Genomic DNA, 16,373 nt, shown 5'->3' with positions numbered 1-16,373 from the left:
AAAGATCTACAGCCAACAGATTGATCGCGCAAGCGCATCTAATGTGCGGCGGAAATTAATCCAACAGTCATTTTACAATTTTTTCTCAAAGGGAAAAGAAATCTCAGAAAAAGCAAATTTAGCTTGCGCTTAGCTAAGGGGTTGTTGTTGTTTGGGAAGTTAGAAACGGGTCAAACGGTGTTACATGTCAAGAAAGATAGTTTCCGCTGAAGTTGCTGTTTGCTCCGTAACGTAATGCTGCACACGTTGCACTTTTTTTACAGGTCCACGATCACGATTATAAGGTACAAAACCACAGGGACAAAAAAAGACAACCAACCCCGTCAGGTTATGCAAGCAGATAACAAACCGTCGAACATCATTAGCCGCACTATAAATTAGGTGAAAAACAGCTCCAATTGAGACGATAATTCATCTGCCCAAGTAGAAAACTGTCACCGCACAGCAGAAAAAGGGCAATTAAACATTTATAGTTACGAGAGACAAGAAAAGGAAACACGATAGCTAACAGATGAAACTGCATTCAAATTAACTGCTTAGTAATTATTAACATCTCTACCCGTCGTAACACCGGATCGGTGGAAAGGGGGCCACAAAAACAAGAAACCACAAGCCAGCAAGAGGCGGGCAAAAACTGCGCGCACTGATTGCATAAATTGTTTCGTCTAAAAAGCATCAAATCCACCGACTCTTCCAATTGGCTATGGGCGGATTGAACAGTCTGTCGGTTTTTGTTTTTTTTTTCGCGCCCACTGCCTCGGAAATTGGGACGAACCTTTGGCGGGGCGTAAAGCAGCAGTTGCTTCTAGTGCTCTTAAAGTAAATGGGAAATCACACGCCGTTCAAGTGCATTGAAGGAAAAAAAAGTGAGCATTTTGGAAGTTCCACTTGGAAAAGGAACCCTACCAAACCTCTACCAACATCAACTCAACCTACATTCCGAGATCGGATTGAAAATGATCCACCCAGGTACATAAAGATCCGAAACACTTCTGGGTCCGAATGGTTACTTTTCCGATTTTTCCATTTCCTGGTAACTGCCAACAGTCTACACACCGACTACACAATACCGGTGAAAAGCATTGAAGTTGACTCGAACAATCGGAAGATCTCTTGTCAACATGGGTTTTACTTCCCTTTGCGGTGTGTGAGAGATGTTTTCTTCCACGCCTTGAAACGATTCTTTCAAGATGTGGTTTGTGTTTTTTTTTGCAACTTCCAATGTATGTTATGGGTCTGTGGATAGACTCTCATCGATTTAGGTCCTTCTCTGGAGTGCACAAACCCTATCAGGCATGAATTAATGATGCAATTTCACCGCCCCATCGCTGGAAACGTCTTTAGCTCGACGATCGTTTCATTTCCCAGACCAAAATCCCCAACCAAAAGCACTAACATTGGATGAATTTTCCTGCAGGGGCCTTTAGAGTGTGAGCTTTGCCGGTTTCGAGGTCATACCGAAATTTTCTCGCCCAGACAATCTACCAGCGTCTATGGCAGTGTGGCGTGTATGATCTACAATCCAGTAAGCCCAAATTGCTCGCGCCGGAGAAAGTCAATCGGGGCGTTGTGTCCGCTGGGCGAAGCACTTCGGTGCAGGGAAGGAGCCGGGTACGACTGACTGACTGACTGACCTGCAAACGAGAAGAGTGAAAACAAGAAATGCATTAGAAAGATGGCTGGGCCAGAGATAAATGATGTCTGTTCGTATGAAACAACATTAAAACAAGATCAACTGGATGCGAGTGGGAAAGTGGGAGGCTGTCGATGTGTCTGGTAGTTGGTAGGAAGAGTCTGCAGAAGAGTCGGCTACATGCAGCTATATATCATTGAGATGCTAATTTTTGGACATTAAGATTTAAGAACATTTGAGCAAAGTAGTATCAAATTACTCAAAAAAAAACCCTTTAGAGTTATGACCTCCGACTCCACCAAAACTCTATTCATCTTGTGTGTCAGACCCTTTTTGTTGATAAAAAGTGATAAAGAGCTCGCTATTTCCCATAAATCAAGTGCAGCGATAGTAACATTCTCAACAAAAAAAGGAATACGACAACCTACCACCCGTAGCTGAACAGTCGGTTGGCCAGCCTTATCGAAAAACCTCCTCACAAAAGGTTCTGGAAATGGAGAAAACTTCCTGAACTCATCCTCCCCGGAAAGGGACGGGCAGAGATCCGGTAACGATCCGAGCCACAACCAATTACTTCACCGCGAGAGCATATCTGGACGCTTACGGTGCATGAGATATTCAACTTCAAACGTGGTTGACATAAATTTAGACCCGCCACAGTAGACACAGCGTTAGCGTAGAAGTGTAGGACCGCTAGGGCCTAGGGACGCATCGATCAGAAGAAATAAATCAAGCCACGCAACGGTTGGTTGTGGTTTCGGGGTGGGACTGTGGTAGACTGGCTCTAGATATCATGGTCACGGTTCGACATTTAAGGACGACTTAGTTTAGACAGCCAGTGGGCGTTGTTGGGATCCTCTGCTCCACCGCGTTTCTTTTCGGAAATGGTAAATGAGCTACGCTAGAGGACGGGAAATTTAATTCCATTTGCAGCACTTTCCCGAACCTCCAAAGGTAAGCGGTTCTAATGCCCGCCCGCCGATGGATCGTGTTCTAAGGCACACACGCCGCAAAACCGACGCATAATATTGTTCGACGGCCAGACATCAAGTTTGTGAAACGGGGTCGGCTCGAGGTTTGAGATTGCGGTTAGCCCGGGCCTCCGGATTCAAACTCGTTCGTGGCGACCGATGGAATCTGCTTGTCACCAGTCTCCGCGTGAGCGCGTCTAGTGTGCCATTGCGTAGGCTACCCGTTCTATTTCGTCGTGATATCGGGATCGGTTTGCTCGGCGGGAGACAAAGACGGGAAAGACGAGAGTCCCTTTTGCTTCCAAACAAAACCGCCCGAGAGTACCGTTGCTGTCAGCGATCGGTTCAGATTCGATCGATTCCTGGTGCGTCTGATGTAACTGTGTGTGTGTGTAGAAACGCTTCATTCCTGCGTGAAGCAGAGGATCACCACAGCAACACAAAAACACGCTGTTACATTGCATTAGAACGTGGTACGTGGCAGTGTTGGCCGTTAAAAACCAGAACCCGCTCCTCCGATGCCGCACAATTCGATCGAGATCGATAAAGACCTAGAAGATCTTGCGGTGACGGTACAGGGCCAAGGTAACGACGATATACGATACACACACGCACACACACACACACACAACGCACGTACCCCAGAAAGCTGCACAGGCGCAAGATCGCACGAACCTTGTACGGTGGAGCGGGCTGCAATCACTGCGCAGCATAATAGTGTCGTCATCTTAGTTGCTGATCGTCACCGCAGCAAGTCGTATCAGCAGCAGTAGCAGTTTCATCATTGTTGCACGTACGCAGAGAATTTATGAGAGCTCAGTGGAAAAGGCAGTAGGGGCATGGGACAGCAGGGCAGCACGTGTAGCCGGGTAACTGGGAATAACTCACTGCACAGTTCAGGAAAGAAACCCTTAAATAGTTATGTAATAAGCGGACGGGACAGCACCATTGCACTGGTACAACATGGTAGCATCATTCGCATAAGAATGTGGTACGAACTTGTTTTCCCCTGGCTGACAGAAAGATGATGCAGGAAAGAAGCACTAATAGTCAACGCTGGCTCACATCCAGCAGGACTTATAGTGATCGCGTTTGATAAAGTTTTTTGTTGTCATTATCCATTTCTAGATCACATCCACAAATCGTAAAGGCAAATATCGTTTATCTCCATCAACTCGCTGCCTGGTCTGACATGTTCATCGCCAGAGCCTGTGTCGAACGTCTCGAGATTCCCGAGGATGGGTGACACTACATGACATGTTGCTATTGTTTTTGTAGTTGTCCAGGGAATAATTTTCCGGCATAGACGAGATTTCACCAGCCTACAAAGTTGTCCGGGACATACATTGTAGCGATACATCAGCGATCGCCAACGGAACGATCGCCCAACCTGTCGTCGTCAGACACGACAAACGCAGGACTCCTTTTTCGTGACGATCGACTCAAGTAATCGCTTTCAGCACCTTACGCACACGGTCTAAACGTTTCGCGATTGCCACTCCGGGGCGAGCGCTCCTCTATGACAAATCGCTTAACGTCATTAGCTCCCCGAAAAAGGCAGGGAGGAACACGGCGGCGGCAAGGCGTGCAAGGTAAGATCCTTGGCGATGTCAATAATATTGCCAGTTGTCGAGCCCGGCTCGGCTCGGCCCGTTGACATGGGAGAGACTTGCTTTCCGCTGGAATTCCATTACGTTCTGCCAGCGCTCTGCGGTCCACCGACAGGCGAACGTCCTTGAGCCGGGTGCGCAAGGGTGAACTAACCGATTCGAACCCAACCAAACGCCTGGGAGCAACGGAGCCATATACCGAAGGGGGGTTTCATCTCCTGCAAAGCGTGCTGATAGTATCAGACGTGAAGCAAAACAAAAAGAAAACAAACTGCTAAAAATACAACCTGCGAGCTTGATCTCGCGGCCGGCAAGAGAAACGGCCGAACAAGCTCGCACAATGTTCGACAAACGTACGTAGATAAAAAAAACACACATATACAAACGGACATTCGCGTTCGCGCGCGTTGAAGCATAAAATTGACGCAGACTTCTCGCATCTCGCACCGAATCCATCCTCCCCTGCTTCACTCACATGCCTTCTCCCCATCGAGTTTGGATTATCACGTTGCTTTCGCTTGATCCGTACGGCAACACGGCGCGCGTCCGAATCGAATCACTCAAACCCGCTCGGATTGTTCGTCGGATCACCAACGAAAGACATCAGCGCAGTACCAAGCGACGAACCGCGATCGTGTGCCGTGTGTTCGTCGACACAAAAGCGACATCAAGCGTCATCATTGTTGAGCCACGGGGCATTACACAGCGAGGCAGAATGCAATCGATGTCCTACCCGTTCAGCCCTACACAGTGCAGGCGAGAGCTACCGATCATCTGCCTGCCGCTTTATCTAGCCACCAGCCAGTAGCCAACAGTAATAAAACATTGATATTTTTACGCCCGTCCAGCAGGCACCAGCCCTACGGAGTGTTGTTGCTTGCTCAGGGAGGGTTGATTGCAGCAGCAAACGGGGAAGATCTACTGGCACCTGCGTTAGGCTGCGTGGTTCATCGTTGAGGCACGGCTAGCGCAACAACAGCAGCAACAACGAACAAAAAAAACCTGCCACGTTCCATCCACCCGGAGGTGATCGTGCCGTTACTATCCGGAGGCACTTTAAAGCACCAAAACAGGGGGGAGAGAAGGTAACAACAAACCCGAGGCTGCGGGGTGGCTGCGGTCCAGGTCGAGGCAATGGCAAACCGGTTGTTGTATGGTTGCGAAAAAAGAAGAAGAAGAAAATACTCAAACACACACACACACATACTTGGGCTGACCACAATCATGATAGCTATGCTGTGATTTTAAAACGTTTGAGAAAATATGGCAAACGCGAGTGCAAGAGTGGCAATGGCGGGAAAAGGACGAACGAGGCAATCATTTGCCAGTGACGATAAGAGAAACCCCTTCGTTTGGTCGGTGGTGAGCGAGCAAATAAAAAAAAACCCTAAGAAGAAATACGTCTTCACAAGCGCGGCCCTGCAGCAGCTCGCTGAAACCATCAAGACGAAAGACTTGCGCGTCGTTAAGCGAGCGAACAGCGAACGCGGGTTTTGGTGACATGAGCAGTCAAGGTCGAAAGGAACGCAAACCGGACGCGCTGGCTATACACTCCCAGCATAATGAGCAAGGGAGTGTGCGCGAGTGGTAAAAGTATTTGCAAATAGCAGAAAATGGAACGGCAGAAACGCAGCCACAGGCCTCAGAAGAAATGTTTAAAAAAAAACCTCAAAACTGAACGAAACGAAGGGACACTCATGACTCATGGTAGCTGCTTAATGGTATTTTTGGAGCCAAAATATTTCCCCCTCAGGCTTGTGTTGTTCGCCGGTGGATTTCAACATGTACGCTAACGGGATTACGTGCCTGTGCGGTGATGGGAATGTGACGCAATGGTGGATTCTGTGAATAAATTTAACATTTTTCAGTCGGCGGGCCGTCACCTTCCAGGTTAACTACGGTCCAACTCCGCGAGATACTGTGAAATGAAATATTGACATTGAGATAAAGCAAACGACTGACCAGCAGTGCAGAACCAGGATGCTTTAATGCAAAATTGTAACTAAAAGCAAACACGAGGATCATCTCAGTTCGCCATTACAAGTTTCACTTTGTTTTGGTCCTTCGAACCGGATTGAAGTGTTTACCAGCGATATCTCAAAAGAGCTTCATAATAGACAAACGCTCGTAGTATCTTTTCTTTTTCTCACCATTAAGATTCACTTATGCTTTGATTATCGCTCAATCTAAACTAGGTGATACAAGTACCGCGCTCATCGAACCATATCGCGATAGTTGGCTACATAAAAGGGTTCGTTTTTTTCCTTCTCTTCAACAGCAATAACTCAACAGCCACAAAAGTACTTTGCGATCGTTTCTTTAATTCCTAACATGAGCTTCCACCGATGCGCGCAGTGAGCAATAATCGTTGCTGAGTGTGGAAGATAAGGTCACGAAACGGAACGAAAAATAGATCGTCCGATGAGCAAACCATGCACACAACATAAGCAATAAGCCGGGCCACGATTGAGATGAACCGACGACTGCGGCAGAAGAAACACCTGTGAACCCTTGCCCTTACGCTCGATGAAGAGTGTGTGTATGTGTACGTGTGTATGCATGTATACGATAATGATTCCCAAGGTCGTAACTCATAATCAACCTCAGTCGGTTTCCACTTGAACTCCACGGCAGCGCGGCGTAAATCGAATGCAGCATGCAGAAGCAGCCGGGGGAAGCACCGAGACCCGAAAAAAAGAAGCCACACAAACAATACGAAAGCAGCAGAAAGAAAGAAAGGAGGAACGAATGAAATTGGAAAATGGGGGCCCTGAGATATTGTGGAACCGAACGGAGCCCAGAACCAGAAGCAGCAGAAGCATCGCAGCATTCGAAAGCATCATTAAGGGTCGTCCGAGGGCACCACAATGCCCTGCATGCAGCGCCGCTGGTACATAAAAGCAGGTAAACAGCGTACAGGCGTAATGAAACAACACAAACTAGAACCTTTTCGCTTTTCGGGTCGTCGTCGGTGGTGGAAAGTGAACTTGCGCTTTCGTGCGCCGGCAGAGCAGGTTTCGTTTCCCAGGCGCGCGATCGCGCGCTCTCGTTAAATCATACGGATTAAGGCCCTAATTAAGTCGCACCGATCGATGTCTGGAAGAACCGCAGCTCACCAGTGTATCTCAGCCGTATACCGCCATTCAATCTTTCTCTGGCTGGTGAAATTGGAAGCGAGAGTTCTAGAGCCTATTTCGATTTTCCTTTAATCGTTTTCGATGATGAGTCTAAGATAGAAGCGAACTAGAAAATCGAAAGCATCAGCAACTCTCTATGCCAATGAGGGCAACCGTGGTGCAGCTCTTTATGATCGTTGTTGGAGCCACTTTGTATGCTGGTGTGAAATTTAACGTAATCATTCATCGTGTCTTGATTGGGTTGTGTATTGGGGTTTTATGTGATTCTGCGGTTTACAAAGGCAAAACCGGCCGAACAAGAACGATAGGCACGATGACCGTCATATTTCTGCTGCACTACCATACACCTCCTGTGGAATATGCGGGATAGGGTGAGCTGGCCAACAATTGAATTTTCGTCCAGAATACGCTCCTCTCTAGAGAGTAATGATTATAAACTGACCGTTATTAATTGCTCGACAAGCACCAGGCCCTGTTCCGTTCGCGCATGTATTCCCACCCAGAGAACAGACGTACCACCGACAGCCTATCTTTCTTCTCGTACAGCAGGCTCCGTACGTGCAGGAACATCGCTCTGGTAGGGCGATGCCGATCTGTAGGTCCACTTAAATCCCGGAAGTTGTAAATAAATTGCTCTAGCAGCGCGCAGTATAAACCATTCCTCAGTACCAGGAGAAACGAAAGCGCAGCATCAGAACGTTGCTGTGTCTGGACGGTTTGATACACATATATTTTGCTTTATCCTCGTTTACCCATAGTCCCCGGGAGGAATTGCTTCACTAATGAAGGCTGCGGAAATACATCGCAATCCTTCCTTTGTTCGGTGTTCGTTGTTCTCGGCGGGAAACGATACAGTATCGGACAGAAAGATAGGGCATTGGTTTTTTAACGCACCGTGCACCCGTTGGGCCAAGTTTATGTGTGGTTTGTATGTGCTTGTGTTTGTGTGTATGTGTGTGTATGTGTGTTTGTGTGTGTGTGTGTGTATGTGTGTGTGGATGTATGTTTGAATGTGTATTGATGTGTGTGTTTGTTTCACAAGTAGGTCGTTTCGGATAGATTTGTAAGTAGTTTTTTCGTGTTTTTGGTTAGGTTTTTGGTGTGATAAGCAGGACCACCGCCCTCGCGATCAGTGTGTTTTCGATATATTAACAATGTTACGGTCTTCTTTCGCCGTGGTCTTCTGAGGACGTCCGGTTGACTTGCGCGTTTCGGTTGTCCAAGCGCGTTTCAGTTGTCTAAGCACGTTTCGGTTGTCCGAAGCGCGTTTGCCACAAAAGTGCGCGATCGTTCCATTACGAACTCGATCCTTTTGCGCTTAATGCCAGCAGCAGCCATTCGCTTTTACATATGGCGCTGATGATCGGTACAACGTTTACCTCGACCCATTGTTACTAACATTGCTTGCTTGGACCGTCAAGAACGCGCTGGTTAAAAACTTGGACACGGCTGATCCCGTGCTCTGCCTGCGTTCTACTTCTATACGCGATGAATTACATCGTTTTGGAGCAGCGAAAACATCGCATGGATAAAAACTATCAACGAGTACGCGAGTAAGCGTCTTCCCTTCAAAATCGAGAAAAGAATACTGCCGCGCTCATGAAACAAAACGCCCATTGAAAAGAATAACTGCGCGCCAGCTCAATGCACGCACAAAGTTTCCCATTCGCACACAACGTGCAACGCAGAGATGCACGAAGGCCTTTCAATGGCGTGCACTGGAGAAACACCTGTGAGGGAATGCCGAGTTCATTGCTATTGTGCGCGTGTCCATTTCGCACCGGTGTCGCATTCACATTCATGAAACAGCACACCTGCGTTTTCGTCCGAGGAACAAGCGCTGCTGTCGATGCAAACTTTAGTTTTCATCCAAGTGTAAACGCACAATGTTTCACATGATAACACACATAATAAGAATAATTTCAACGCAATATGACATCATGGCAAGCTATGTTTTTCAGACACAAACCCGCGCACTTGCTAATACACATTAAAAAGCACACTCTCTTTCTACCACTACACACACACACACATGCACACACACACATACATACACACACACTCACACACACATACACACACACACATACACACAAACACACACACAAACACAAGTAACGTGGCAAAACAAGTGCACGGTGCATTGAAAAAAAAGGGTCCTATCTTAATGTCCGATACTGTACCACGAGCCACCATAGCGGGGAGAGTTCCAAAACGGAGATAGTGTGGTCGGTGGTGCGCGTATACAGTTTCCATTGCCATTCTTTTGCTAGAGCGTGAATATCGCGCTAGTGCTGTGGTTTGAATACAGCGAAAGGATGCTACAGAGACGAGCTTAAATCATGAATTCTTTATAAATGTATAATCATTTCCTGCTTTTGCTAGGAGAAGGCAAATGAAACCTGAACAGACTTTTGGAAATTGATTGGACACTTCAACCAACAACATTAATTCTTAGGTCAGCGCTCTACGATGTCTTCGAACTCCAGAGATTAATGTCTCGCCAAAATTCTTTGAAATCCACAAACAACTTCACAATGCACCTGTGTACGTATCTGCCGGAGACATCAGAACGTGCACTGGAACTCGAGAACTCCACCGAATGCACCAACGATGTCAACAAACCCTAAGCTAAGCTCCAAAAGTCTGTCCTCAGAAGATTGCCTAAGTTGTGATCTCTCTCCCCGATCTCTATTTGTCCCTATTCTTATGCACTTTTCGGGAACTCCTCAATGTACGGACTCTGCGTGTCCGCGTGAGTCTGTCGGCGAAGATGACTGCAACCTCGAACACGCAACATACACGGAGGAAGACCCCCATCGTCGGCACACTGTTTGTACAGTCAAATCACGTGACAGTGACAGAGGTACGCCTGACAAAATGGTGGCGAGAAAATAAAAACAACAAAAAAACCGGAGGATCCCTCAGGTTCTGTCAGCAGCCTCCCACAGCCGAGGCTCCCCCTCGGCACGAGAAACACGAGAAACCCTCCCCAAAGGCAAGATGATTAGATCTCGTGCCGAACAACGAAAGCAAACGGCTCGGAAATTGGTAATTGAATATTGAACAGAGCAGAGAGAACACAGCCGACGATGACAAGGGGACCCACCGTTACCCGTTTGTCGACGTCTCGGAGCGGCTTTTCTTGAGCTCCCAGTGTCTTGGTTTGGTTTGTTGTCACCGCAGCCCTGCATACCAGACACACAGCCACACAAAGACAACGGCACTGAACAGAGATTCTTTTTGTTTTGCCTGTGGACGCGTCCTCGTGGACTGGGTTTGTCACTGTGAGGGCTGTTTGGTAATTCGAGTCTGGTTTCGGCACCGGTCAGAGCCGAGATCGATCTCGTATGTCGAACACTGGAGCGTGTTGTGTGTTAGTAGTTTGTAGGGAAATCTTTTCCTCGTTTCCCTGCTCCATGGCTAATGGCCTGCTTGATGCGAGCGCCAGCGCAGGATTGTTGACATTATTTGTGTTGTTTCGAGATTTTTAAAGTGAGTCTTGTCCCTGTTTCTTCACTGCTTCACCCGAGGGCCAGCTGGTACGCTGGCTAACGTGTACTATCCTATCTTAGGGAGCCCCCTTTACGCTTGAAGCCTTTCACCGCCTCCAACACCGACAACGCAGCACAAACACAAACACCCGGGGCGCAAAGAGTTCTCGAGGCTGAGAAGGGGGCCCCCGAAAAATGCCAAGTGATCGAGCCCGATCAAGTGTAGGCAGGCACTTGTTTCCCTTTGGCATTCCATCGCCTTAAGAGAGCCTTTTTAAAAAGGCTACTCTACGATCCAACCCAGAGGCCAGAGCAATTGATCGTGCGGTTTGAGGGAAAAGAGGAGAAAACTTCAAAAGAAAAAGCACCAGCCATTTTCAAAACCAATCTGAACCACCTTCCACGATCGTTCAAGCAGCGCTCGGGTAGAGGCGTTTTAGGAAGCTTCTTCGAGCCTACTGGTTGTACGATCTTCTCCAGGCGCTTCGGGCTCTGAATCTCTGAAGAGGCCTTGGCGGCAGGCCTTACCCAGTTGCGGGCAGGTGCCTCTCGGTGGCCATGATGGAGCGCAAAACATGCGAACAGGCGAACAGAATCACTTCAGCGAGAGACGGGTGGATGAAGAAGCTGAGCCCAACATAAACCAACATAAACATTCACGTACGCGTGATGCGCTCGTTTAGAAGAAGCGACGAGGATTTCGATGTATGTTTTTTAACTTTTCACTCTTGAGAGGAATTTAGAATCTGCTTTGGTGTTAGACTTATGGAAAAAAGGTAGACGCCACCCCGTTACCAACCACCAGCACCACCACCATCGAAATGAAGGTCGGTCATGTCAAGTGGTGGTACGTTAGGCCCCCTGCAAACCCCAGGCCAAAAACCCAAAACACCCACTTCCGCGTGTGTTTCCGACATAATTTCTTCGGTAAACATTGCCAGTGCCTTATTTTTCTGTGAGGATTGTTAAGGCCACATGTTTTTTTTCCTTCAGCTACCAGCAGTCACGGGCAAGAGCCGTATACATTTGTAACAAGTTTTGACCGTTTTGCTCTCTAATCCGTTCGCTACTTGCTACTGTCAACATCACGTTCTCGCCTTGGCGCGCTGGCTGTTCCGTTAAATGAGGCACAGCAGGCAGGAAGGGAGGGATAGTAGAACGACGACGAAGACGCATTCGAAGTCCAAAACGACATAACAGACAAGAGAAGAGCAGTGGAGCGCGCTGTGGAGGGTTTCTAACAATCTTATCGTCGAGGCGAGCGCGAACGCAAGCAAACCTGTTTGCTAGCGAGCGCTCGGCACCCAACAACGACCGTGTGGCCTAATGGAGAAGGCGTCGGACTTCGGATCCGAAGATTGCAGGTTCGAGTCCTGTCACGGTCGCTCTAGAGTTTGAAATACTTTTTTTAAAGAAGAAATGTCAAAATCAAATAAGAACAATGAATTCGTTTGAACGTGTAATGGAATTGATAACACAGTGATAGTATAAAAATAAACAAATAAAAATGTTGTATGTCTATAGAGCAAAATAATACAATGCAAAACTCTTTGGCTCGTGTTTTGTGTTAGTGTATCGAAAACCTCAAAACATCAAACTTAAATTCAACTTTCACTCCTGTGTGTTCGTGTTTCCGCCAAACCTTCCTGGAAGTTGGCACGAGATCGTCGCCACGCAAGATAATAATCTTGCGGAGCTCTATTTTTGCTCCGGCATCAACCGCAACAACCCAGAATCCACCATTTCCAGTTTGATATCGGTATTTCTGTTAACCAGCGCTTGTTTGAAGGATTTTGACGATTAGTTGCGGCTCGTTTTTTGCTAATCCATTTACCAAGGTCATCGTGTTTTTTTGTGTGTGTTACGCTAGAATTATAAGCTTTAAAGATCGCGCCCCACCGCAGCATTAAGAGGAATTAATCTAAATATTCCGGAGAATCGGTCTCGATGCGAGCGAGAGTAGTTTTAATGCAAAAAAGGCCCAAAGCCGAAAGCCAATCGAAAGGTTGCTTTACGCAAGCAGGATGTTTCGTATTGGTTGAGGATGTTTTTGCACTATTTGGGCAACAAATTTGAAGCTAAAAGAGCATCAGCCGGAACCGCAGTGCACAGATCCGGAGCTATTTTGCATGTGCGAGGGACGTAGTGTTGTGATCTCTTCCCGCAGAGAAAAAAACAGTTGGGGAACAACTTTCTTATCATAAATTGGACAAGCAAAACAGTTACAAAAATATGCGCGCCTTGAGACACACTCACACACACGATCGCGAGTTGAGCAAAAGACGCGAAGTGTCTTAACACTTCTTCACACAGAGATAAAATCCCATAACCAGCTTTTGGACATTTGTCTACTCGAAAAATGGTTCCGAAGTCGTGTGGCCGCGTGATACTTTTGTTCCAACCGAAACAGGATTTCGGTCGATGTTGTCTGTTGCGCTGCGCAAGAAGACAAGACGATGGAGAGGGGAAAAAACGGTTAGAGGAGGGGGGGGGGTTAATATTCCCTTCCTCCTGTGCTTCTCATCGGGTCGCCTCTGCGCTATGCGACATTATGCGTGTTTTTGTGCGGCGTTTGTTTTTGCGCAAAACCAAAAACCAAGTAGCTGTTGTTAGGTTTGTGATGGTTTAGGGTCGTCGTTCCATACGCACGGACAGTGTCATTGGCGACATTCTTTCCTTGCCGCATCGGAAGGCAAGGCGTCTGGGCAGGCAGGCGTCCGTTGATTCATATGTGCGTGAAGATGAAAGCAACGAAAGAGCATCGGTTTTGCACTGCTCGTGACGGAACGGAGACGCTGAGGACGGTGAGGTGCAAAAGTTTTCACTTTCCACTGGCGTACGCAGAGAGCAGGAGGAGGTGGTCTTGAAGGGAGGAAAAGCGCATGTTTCATTGCACGTTTTCACTCTCCATCGTCATTAAATGATGTCCACCGTGGTGATGGTGGTTGTGCCGTGCCGAAAGGCGATGAGATGATTTTGACGCCGGTCATTAAACCCACTAGCTGTTACTGCGACAAACTGCGGCTAGACAGATGATGGCGACTTCCGGAGCCTTTGACACAGCAATAAAAGTGTCCAAGCTTCACGGCATGTTGCAATAAATCTCATTAAATTAAAGATAAAGCTCCATTGGCTGAGAGTCGGAGGATTAAAACAATTTCTCCAAACTATCTCCCTTTTTTGTGAAGAAGATCTTCAGCAAAGAGTGTGATTTGTCAGTGAAAATGTTAAGCTCAGGGAAAGAACACTAAACCTTCCATCACACTTCCTGCATCGGACGGCCACCACCGTTCAATTGTACCTTTTTCCTTTTCCGAAAAAAGTGCATTCAAATTCATTGCACAGGAAATCCACGCTACATCCTAACCCGAAAAAAACGCCAAACCCCCTACAATTACCCGTAACCGATCACTCTTGTACAGCTTTTATCCGTCTCATTCAAATGGTAATTACGCGGCGAATCTGCCCAAAGAGCAGCATACAAAACGACCCCGAAAAGCGAGTCTGCAAAAGAAGGACCGTCACGCGTTCGCAAATGATGCGTTTCATCCTTCCCACTCTATTCGTTTCGTTCGTTTCCCTCTCTGTCTCTGGTTGCAATTGCACCACTTCACTTTCACGGTGTAACATCTCGAAAGACATTTGTTATATGTGCGCTGTTTTTTTGTTGTTGTTTCGTTAGTTGCACTCTTCTTAACATGTCCCCCCTCGGGCAACGTGCTTTCAAAGCGGAGAGGATGATCTTGTGGGTATCTCTCTTATTTTTTTGTTGCACCAAACCGACACCCTCGAAAGATCGGGCGCAATGCAATTTTCACCGCAAGGTCGCACAGGCACGGGATGCAGCAACGGGGCACTTTCTTCCAACCTGAGAATTGCATCCCAGATGGTGGTGATGGTGTGTATTTGCCGGTCGATTTGGTTCGTTTTTCGTCGGCGAATGCTCTTTGCCATGCAAATGCAATATTCTCAACTCCGAAACCTCCGATGATCTGAACCCTGGGTCTTCGGGCGGGAAAGCAAAACCGGACCACCACGATCGAGCACGGAACGCATGGATGGCACATGGGAAAGAAAGCGAACCAACTTCAATCATCATTCACAGTTGCATTCGAGACGGAAACATTCAGCCAAAACATGTGTTCTCGTCCGCACAGTCCGCAAACCCTCGACACGAACGGGTCCTTGGGCAGAAAAGGGGTTTGCAGAAATCCTCTTGTTCGCTTGCAAAAGTTACATATGCTCGCTAATAACCACTCTCGTCCCTCTGGCGTCTGTCTGACTGTATTCGTTTTGAATTGCAATTTTCGCTGTGGATAAGAATCTTCCTTAAGAGAGAGGGAGAAGAAAAAAACGCCAGTTCCGTTACTGCACTAAAGTACACGATTTACAATTGCAATGATTTCCTTCCGAGCTGCGAGTTTTCCTGCTGGGCGCCACGTGCATTTAACCATACAATATTCACACACAAACATAGCACAACCCCTCTCACATGTGTGCGAATGAAAATCGATCAATCCTTGCCATTTTGTCCCGCTCTCTCTCTCTCTCTCTCTCTCTCTCTCTCTCTCTCTTTAGATTTATTTATAGTGCATTAGAACAGTGTGTGTGTGTGTTTTTTTCGCTCTACAAGAAACCCTATTTTTAACCTCCAGCTCAACCGTTGAGTAATTGTACCTTTAAAAAGGACGACCATGCAAACGGACGGACCGACGACGACCACGAGAGGGCTTCAGGTGTGTTCAACAAACACACACACACACACACACACACGCACGTGGATCCGGTTTTCCGCGGTTACAAAGGGATGGAAAACCCAAGGGGACGTGATTGTGCCCAGCAAAGGCACTGCTATCTGGATAGGGTGTTGCCATGGACAAAAACATCGCGCTGCGCTGCGCTCGCCCGGTTGACATTGGTACGTGCGTGCGTGCGAGTACGGGGTTTTTCGCTGCCGCCGTCGCGTTAATCTAGCTGCTTTGGCGTGGCCTCGGGGGAAGCAGGAAAAACTCTAAGCTCTAAGCAGCGGGGGTTGAGGGCACCCATACAAAATTATGCAATTCATCGAGAGTTTGGCGTCGTTTGGCGACGCCACTGCACTGCAGGCGAGGTCGGTAAACGTTCAATTGGGTGATTGAAACTGATAAAACACAAAACGAGAGCAGACGGTAGAGAGCAGTCCGGTAATTGTAATACCAAACCCCTTTTTTTGCTTACCTGCCTCGATGGACAACGTCATAGCACGTGGCCTACAGGCGCATTCAAGCGGGCATATGCGTGATCGCTGCACATTGATAAACGGACATTCATTACGTGCCTGGCAAGTGTGTGTGTGTTTGTTGTGTGGCTTTTGCAGCAGAGATTGAAACAGATGTTAAATTTAATTGCTTTTAATTGAATGTAAAATGGAGCTTAGAGCTTGGCGTATAGGACCAGCAGGTAAGACCACGACTCTTATCAATTAATGAACGTTGTTGTGTAATCAATTAATGAAGATTAGGAGGTAGTTTAGAAGCAAAATTAGTAAA

At 47.4% G+C, this 16,373-nt stretch overlaps 1 protein-coding gene and 1 non-coding gene across 3 annotated transcripts in view; one reads left to right on the top strand and one right to left on the bottom strand.

Moving 5' to 3' along the window:
* Positions 1 to 16,373, bottom strand: part of LOC120901816 — a 67,347-nt gene that overhangs the window by 48,113 nt on the left and 2,861 nt on the right. The gene's annotated exons all lie outside the window — the stretch shown is intronic.
* On the top strand, positions 12,158 to 12,230 carry Trnar-ucg. The gene has a single exon. It is a non-coding gene; the product is annotated as a tRNA-Arg (tRNA).

Source organism: Anopheles arabiensis, chromosome 3, assembly GCF_016920715.1.
Source record: "Anopheles arabiensis isolate DONGOLA chromosome 3, AaraD3, whole genome shotgun sequence".
NCBI lineage: Eukaryota > Metazoa > Arthropoda > Insecta > Diptera > Culicidae > Anopheles > Anopheles arabiensis.
The sequence above is the reverse complement of the archived record's forward strand: the minus strand, read 5'-3'. Positions and strand labels throughout refer to the sequence as shown.